We start from the raw sequence: 8,529 nt of genomic DNA on the forward strand, positions 1-8,529 counted from the left end.
TGCCAACATTCCTCTTAAAATGGGACACTGAGAAAGGCAGAATAAAGGCAGCACATCTGTATCATGGAATAGTAAGCATTATTTTTTTAATACTTTAGCTCTTTATAGATTAACCCAGAGAGGTGTCGATGTCATATCCTTAACTGAAAGAAAGTTGGAGAGTAATGAGTTTTGCAGGATCCACTTTATAAAAAAAAAAAAAATCCTTTGAAAATCTTACACACATATGGGTTTGTTTTGATATATCAGTGTGAGTAACAGTGTGGAAGGATGCGCCCCAGGCTATTAGCATGAGGTACTTGGTTTAGGGGATGTTGGAAGGAGAAATAGTGGTTTTCCAAGTACAACTAATCGTGTTTCATTAGCTGCAGCTAACCCTTGTTACTCCTGTAATTTCTGAAGAGGAATTTGGCAAAAGAATTTTCAATCAATCAACAAGTGATATAGACTTTGATTTTTAGTTTAAATGTGACAGACATCCAGAGTCCTGTGCAGGGCTCATTGGAGAGGACAGTGACTGTGCATCTATTCCTGCAGCCTAATTTGCATCCTCTTTGTGGTTAATTCATACCGGGGCTGCAGTCCTTAGTTGTTCTTGTTAGAATTGCTACAAAGATGGATCCCTTCCTTCCATCCTATAAACTTTTGAAGCAGGTTTTTTTTTTTTCATAAGTGCAGGACCTTAAATTTCTTCTTATTAAATTTTTCGTGTTGGTTTTGCCCTTTTGTTCCACTTGTCAAGATCTTTTAAAAATCTGATCTTCTTAGCTAGCCTCCTAGCCATTCTGCCCCGCTTCAGGCCACTGAGGGTTTGATCAACAGGTCTTTTATGTCTTAGTCCAAGTCCCTGATGAAAATGTCCAACAGGACAGAGCCCAGGGCACAGTCTTGCACTTGCCCATTTTAGATGAATAAATACAAATATTTTGTATTTGTCTATCAATGATTTCCGTTCATTGTGTGCAAGGCTCCTAATAGAGAGATCTGTACGGGGCAGATCAATAACCATCACTGCCATCTGACTTGGTGATGATAACAACAAACACTAATCACAGTCCAACTTGAGCCAACGTGAGAGCGCCGCAGTGTGAGTCAGAGCCGTGGAACAGATGGCTCTGTGTCCACATCTGCTCTGAGGCGTCCAGATGGGAGTAGGAGGTGGGCTGGGGGGCGGGGGTGGGGGAGCAGACTGTGGGGCAGGGGTGAGGGAGGAGGGAGCAGGCAGGTGAGGGCAGCCAGGGGAGGGCTTCGGGGACCAGGCTCCCAAATCAGTCTCCACGATTGTGTGTTTAATGTGCGAGCAGCACGCAACAGCTGCCGACGGCTCCCATCCGTGACAGTACAACTGTATGACTTAGGGAGCCGTGTCTTCTGCTTTTTGGTTAATGGACCTTGGACGTGCCTACTCAAATCACTTCTTCGCAGGCCTTACGGGTCTTTGTCACCAGTGTGTGGTCATGTTTCTCTTCTCCGCATGGTTGTTTCCTCGGTGCTGGAACTGAGCAAGAGGCCCATACTGCCCTGTCCCTCCCCGAGACCCCTCTGCAGCCTTCCAGAAGCTGCCATACTCCTGACCAGTACATTGCCTTATACAAAGGATAAGCCTTCTGCGTGATAGAAGGTGCGAATTCAAGCCGTCCTTGTTGGTGATGTAGATTGGAGCAACGTTTAAGCCTCTCTGTGTCTCAGTGTCGCTGACTAAAAAAAAGGAATTTCATGACTGCAGCTTTTTTCTCAGACTAAATGAGATAGTATGTGACAGGCAGGCAGATGCTAAATAAGCAGGAGCTGCATCTGAGGCTGGAACCTGCAGAAGACACAGGCATGACTCACTCCAAACTTCTGGCTTCAACTCTTTGCAAGCAAGGGTAGGGCTAGCATCCTCAGTGTTCTGTCATCACTCCTTTTGGCCTCCTGAGGATGTGCTGAGAACTCTGTGCAGGAATCTCACCGCTGCACTGCTTTTACTTCATTCACCCAGCATTTACTGACTATCAACTCTGCAAACACTGGACCAGGCCCAAGGCATACAAAGATGACTGAGGCAAGACCCTGGCACTCAAGTAACTCAATCTAGTGCCCAGGATCCACAATAATAAATGTTCCTAGACCCAGTACACACACACACACACACACACACACACACACACACACACACACACACACCACACACACACACACCCCCCAGCAGCAGCAGAAGCAGCAACAGCAAAAGTCTACATACTAGACCCTTATTGAATGAAATATACTTGATATTTTCTGTTCTATTTCATTTAAAAAATTGATTTCACCACCTACTAATGATATATTGACACACAGTTTTAAAAACTCCACTCTGGAGCGGGATAGATGTGCGAGGTTCTGTTATCAGTGTTTCCTAGACCGCGGTGGGAAGGCCAAGTGAGGAGGGCCTGGGGGAAGACCCAGGCCCCAGGCTTGCAGACGACTCGGAGGTGCACAGGGCCCTTGGTGTTTCTGAAGAGGCAACAGTGTGGGCAAAGGCACAGAGGAATGAAAGCAGGAGTGCTCAGGGAATTCCGACAAGATCTGAATAGGTAGAACATGGGAAGCTTTGGGGAAAATGGGAGAAACACAAAGCTGTAGAGAAATTCTTCAATAAGCAAAGGTTAAGGGACCACTGATTGAACCCTCAGGGGAAAAGATTTCTACTGCGAAGCAAGAAACCCAATCCAGCACATAGTCAAGGCTCTGGGAGATGAGATTTCAGGGGAAGAAGAAAGTGGATACATTTTTGAAAGTGAAATAGATCACAAAATATTCATGCCCTGTATTTAAAATGTAAAGTGTCTTGGGTGTTGCTGATTGTTTGGCAGGATGAGGTCATGGCGTTCCGGTGAGTGCTGGGCTGAGTGGAGGTGCCTGCTGTGTGCTGGAGCACCCACCTTGGGACTGGGGCACCCCGAGGTCCTTTTAGCAGAAGGCGTGTCTGCATCGCTGACAGCAATTTCATCAGCCCAGTCAAGTTTGTCCTAAGGAGCTTTGCGGCCTGCTAAAGCGTTTGGACATTCATCTGGCCAAGGAGGCCACTGGAAGATTCAACACAAGAGCGTACCTAAAAATCGGGAGAAGAATCAGTATTGCTGTCGTCGCAGATGGATTGGAAGGAAGGATTGGCTGGGGGCAGGTCAACCAGATGAACTTACTAGTTCACGAGCTAGTGATGGGAGCTTGAAAGAGAACAGAGTCGAGGAGTATGAAAAGGAGAAGATGACTTAGGAAATGGAAATTTGGGGACTCAACATGATTCAGGGACTGATTCACCATATGGCATGCGAGAAGGAGAATCCCAGGATGATGCAAGTACTAACTTGGGTGGCTGGGAGGATGGTGGAACTCCCCGAAGAGCAGATGTGGGGTATCTGGGGAAGAAACAGGAGGATCGGGACAGTACAAAGACACTACGGGGGACACAGGTTGGAGTCCTATGCATTACCATAGCCGGAGAAAGAATTATCTCCTACCGATAGGCCCATATATCCAGGAATTGTGAAGCTCCCCTCCCTCCTGGACACCCTAAGGTCAGAGTCAGAGCCAGGAGGAAGGGCAGGTGTCTGCTGGCCATTGTGCATAGAATAACACCAGATGCAGTGAGGATTCTTGGGGGCTTCCAAGCAATTTCTCTCTCTAGGTGATCACGGACCTAGGTGAATATAGGAGAAGAGCAGAAGGAAGCATGTGTCAGCTGCGCCTCCGGAAAAATCTCCTTATCACTGGAGACCCAGGTAGGCAGGATCTAGAGACCATTCAGCTTCTCCCCAGACCCAGAGTTGGAAGGATGACATCTGCAGTGGGTTTGAATCATGTTTCCCAAAAAGATACAACCAAGTCCTAACCCCCTGTACCTGTGAATGAGACTTTATTTGGATACAGGGTCTTTGCAAGAGGCAATTAAGGAGAGATGAGACCGTCCCAGACTTAGGGTGCCAGCCCAAATCCAATGACGAGAGTCCTTATCAGGGAAGGGAAAGGGGGGGTAAGACACACAGACACAGAGACACGGAGAGAAGCCAGCCAGGAGAAGACAGAGGCAGAGATTGGGGTGATGCATCAGCGAGCCGAGATGGGTGCCAGCTGCCCCAGATGCCAGCAGGGAGGCAGGGAACTGACTCTCCCTCTGAGCCTCAGGCTGGAACCAACCCTGTCTGCACCCTGATTTGAGGTTTCTGGTCACCAGAACTGTAAAATAATAAATGTCTGTTGTTGTTAGCCACATGTTGGTGATAATTTGTTAGCCTGGGCTCCAGGCAACCAAGATAATGTCCCAATTAGTACTTTCAAGACACTTGGGTGAAGGCTGCCCGGTGACCATCCCAAAAGTGCTTATTATTCTCTGGGAGCTTGCCTCTTCTCTCCTGTCCATGTCCCCGGCAGAGACACACCTCCTCACCCCTGGGTCTCTGTTTTCCACCTTTACTTTGCTCTTTTTCCAGAACAACAGCTCTTCTTCCCAGCTCAGATGCTATTCTGAGCTCAGGGGAACAGCCAATTAAGCTGGCCTTCGCGGAAGCCCTGTGGTGCACCAGACGCAGATCCCAAGAGTGACAAGGAAAGAACAAACATGATTTTCTTCGGCATTTGGTGAGAAGTTCGGAGAGACTTAGCCTGTATTCCTTCATTCCTACCTTCACCATTGGGCTCCTGAAGAGGTAAAAGGGATGCTATCAATCTTAAACCCTAACCTGTTTGCTCTGCACTCGAGCTGCCAGCCAGGTTCTCCTTTCTCTGGAAAAGTCTCGTAGGAAGAGGACCAAGACCCAAAGCCTTTCCTGTCCGGTCTTCAGTTTGCACTATCTGCCTCCCAGTTCCTTCCTCGGCAATCATTCTTAGAGTTCAAAAAACGGCTTCTCATCAAGGAAAAGTTGGAGACCTCAGCTCTGTTCTAAGGCTTGGCCTCAGCCTGTGGGTCAGGGAGGTCGCACGTCCTTAAGAAATCACAGCATTCTCATTTCTACTTGAAAACCTAACACTCCCCGAAGAGCAACTATCTCCTCCGATTGTCCAAGTTCATGGACTGGCCCTGATAGTATCACACTGAAGCTGCAAATTTTGATGAGCACTGAAATTAAAATCATCTTTCTTCCTGGAAATTAAAAAAAAAAAAATGAATAAAAGAACTGAACCAAATCCCCAGGCGACCCTGGCCCAGTCATTTAACCTCTGCTTGGCCCAGTTTGCTGATATATGCATTAAATGGGAATCGTGAAAAGACATCTTATGAATGAATTAATTAATGATTGAAAGACGTTTTAAAAGTGCTATGCAAATGTTGAGCATTTTCGTAGGGCCCGTGGGAATCTAAGACAAAGCAGGGAGCCAAACTCCAAATTGAGGATTATAACCAAGGAGCAAATGTAAGCACTCTGGAATGTGAAAGCACTATTAATATTGGTTACAATGATGTATTCGTTTTTTTTTTTTTTCCCTAATCCAGATCAAGGGGTGAGAAATTGTTAAAATGTGGATTCAGTTTTAAAACCCATGCGAGCCCGGACGCTCTCCAAGTGGTTACACATCAGCAAACACCTGCACATTAAAACAAAATCAAAAGCTCAAAGGAAACTGGGGCTGGAGACGAAGCAGGTGCATAAAACAAAGGCTGTCAGCATATGTGTGAGCACAAACAATGCATTGTGCCTGCAGAAGTCAGATGATTGGCATTTGCAGATGTCCGCATATATGGTTCAAATACTGCAAAAATAAAAACCTCTTGAACCCACCTAATTTTAATATTCTACTCATTAAAGGAAAACCTCTCTCAAACCACAAGCCTATGGAAGCCCTCCAGGCAAAGAGGCTTAGTTTTGTTTTCTTTTCCTCAATAAATGGACCCCTGGCTTCCTGGGGGCCCGGGGGCAGCCAGTGATCCTTATAATTATAAACAAAATGGGGCATTAATTCATCCCTTTGAAAAAATTCATTCAAGTTAAGCTATGGAGATGGGGCTGTAATGTCTTCAAAGGGACTATGAAGTCATCTTCGCAACAACCACCAGAAAAATCAAGAAACAGCCCAAACAAGTTTTTCTATTTAAACCACTTCTGGCTTCAGTAATTGGAGAAGAATGGTTTTGCCTGATGGAAAAAGCAGCTTTTAGTGTCCAGGCCTGACTTAACTTCTACTTGCATGCCTGCGTGGCACTCGACAGCTACCAGCACTGTGTGTCCCTTGGTTTACCAGGCCAGAGCAGGGTCCTCTAAACTACGCATCTTCACGATCCGTGGGGAAGCCACAGTAACCGTGGGGCTCGAGATGGCAGACTGAACGGGGAGACCGGAAAAGCAAGACACACCGGAAAATCTTTCTGCTTTTCAAAATATTTTCTCCTTAAATGAGAAAAAAATATTTGGTCTTTATTTTCCTGTGCTGCTTTTGTTGATACTGCTGGTCCAATTCAATAACCAATTACAGCCAAAGAGGCACTCAGGATCGTCTGGGCAAATGATGGTCCTCTAGTAATAGTAACTGCTTGAGCTCATGTGGTCCTTGAAGGAGCCACAGCTGCTGTTTCCACATCTCTATCATTAATTACAGGACGAAAAATGTTAAGTGCTCAAAAATTCTGTGAAACGCATTTCTAGGCATTGATTTTGAAAGAGTATTGGGATCATAATGGTAGCCAACCCAGGTGGTCTTTGGGCACAGGGGTTCAGCTGTATATGTTTGGGCCTCACTGGACCTTGTTAAGTACCAAATGTCAGTTTGTAGGATTCTGCTTCTTTGGTAAGTATGTAAGTAGATAACAAAAAAGACAGCTCTCTAATAAAAATTTGCTTTTATGTTCTTTCCCAATCTGTTCCTAATCTCCTGAGTTGGCAGAAATGTGAATAGCAGAGTCTCCTGAAAGGTTAGAATAATTAAGGGAAATTTCACCAGAAAGAAAAGAAGTTTTTAAACCTTGCACTAAACCCCAATTGTCTTATATTCCAGAATACCCAAGAAGTGAAACCCTGCATGGTGGCTATCTTGGGAAATCCTAGATTCTAACTTTTCTCCCATGTGCCCATGTCTTCCAAAGCAACTTCCTTCTAACGTGTTCCCTTGATGATCACTTTTTGAGAAACCCCATTCTCTACACAGGGGATCCCCCTTTCCTGCAGCAGTACATCCCAGGTCTGAGATAATCAGTCTGGATTAAGAACCAGGGGCCTTGAGACTAACAGAGCCCAACGGCCTCGGCACTTCACATCCCAAGGTGTGTGTTGGGACTCTGACTCAAGCCCTGCAGCAGAATGTAGCATAGATGTGGGTTCCCCTTTGAGAGGTGAGCTGAAGATACACCTTCCCCTGCTGTTAGCAGGTAACTTTCAGATCTGTCTTTGTCTGTCTCTGCCTCTCTTCCACACAAACACACATACACACACACACACACACACACACACACACCTAAAAGACAGCATTCATTCTCAGAAAATGTAAGACTCTAAGCCAATGGTGAAGAAGAGGAATATTTTCCTAATTTAATCTTCATTCACAATGCAGGCAGACTCGTATTACTATTCAGAGAAGTGTTAATTACTTTCCTTTATCTTTCCCTCTGTAGCCCTTTCCCTCATTTATAAACTATATCCTATTGGGCTTTCCTGGGATCAGAAACTGACTCATCAGGAAGCCAGAGATCTTTTAAAGATACTTAGCTACACAAAGACCCTGTGAATGTTCCATCCATTCATTCATTCAGCAGATACTCATCCACTTTCTATAGGCACCTTGCTAGACATCTGGAAAAGAATGGCCAACAAAACTCCACACAGCCCTTGTCCTGTGTAGAGTAGGACTTATAGGGGCATGGCATCCTCTTCCCCATCCTCCGGGCAGAAAAGAGTGGAGACCTTTCTTTCCATTCCATGTGTTAGAAGCCCATGTAGAAAGCACTCCCTAAATGAGTTATCATTCAATCACTGATGTAGACCAGGCTGCCTTCTAGCCAGAGTGCTACTGGTACAGAATTGCTATAACACAAGACAGTGAGCTGACCAAGCCTGGAAGGGCCATTCAGATTTTTTCTGATTCTATAGTCAAATGATCAGAGGGTCACAGCCCAGAGCCTAGAGCTGATCTAGCTCGACCTCACATACCTCCATGTCACAGAGGAAGAGACTGAGGGACGAAGATGTGAAGGGCCTTGTCTCAAGTGAAACAGTTATTAGCAGAAGGGGTGGGGGGGGCCTGCCTGCTGGTTCTCAGCTCTCTCCACCACACCCCACTGCCTTACAAGGAAAATCTGCCTTCTGGAAGGGTGACTCCCCGCTGCTCTGCTGAAGCTGCCAGTCACCACTAGCCAATCCAAGAGTAACTCAATGTTCCCTCTGTTGACTTCTCTCTAACTCTACTGATATTCAGAAACAGAATTTAATAGGGGGGAGGGTATAGCTCAGTGGTAGAGTGCATGCCTACCATGTACATGGTCCTGGTCAACGCCCAGTACTTCCATTAAAAAATAAATAAACCTAATTATCTCCCCCACCAAAAAAAAGAGACAGAATTTAATAAATCTGGCACCAACAGTCT

The sequence above is a fragment of the Camelus bactrianus genome, chromosome 8, assembly GCF_048773025.1.
Source record: "Camelus bactrianus isolate YW-2024 breed Bactrian camel chromosome 8, ASM4877302v1, whole genome shotgun sequence".
NCBI classification, from domain to species: domain Eukaryota; kingdom Metazoa; phylum Chordata; class Mammalia; order Artiodactyla; family Camelidae; genus Camelus; species Camelus bactrianus.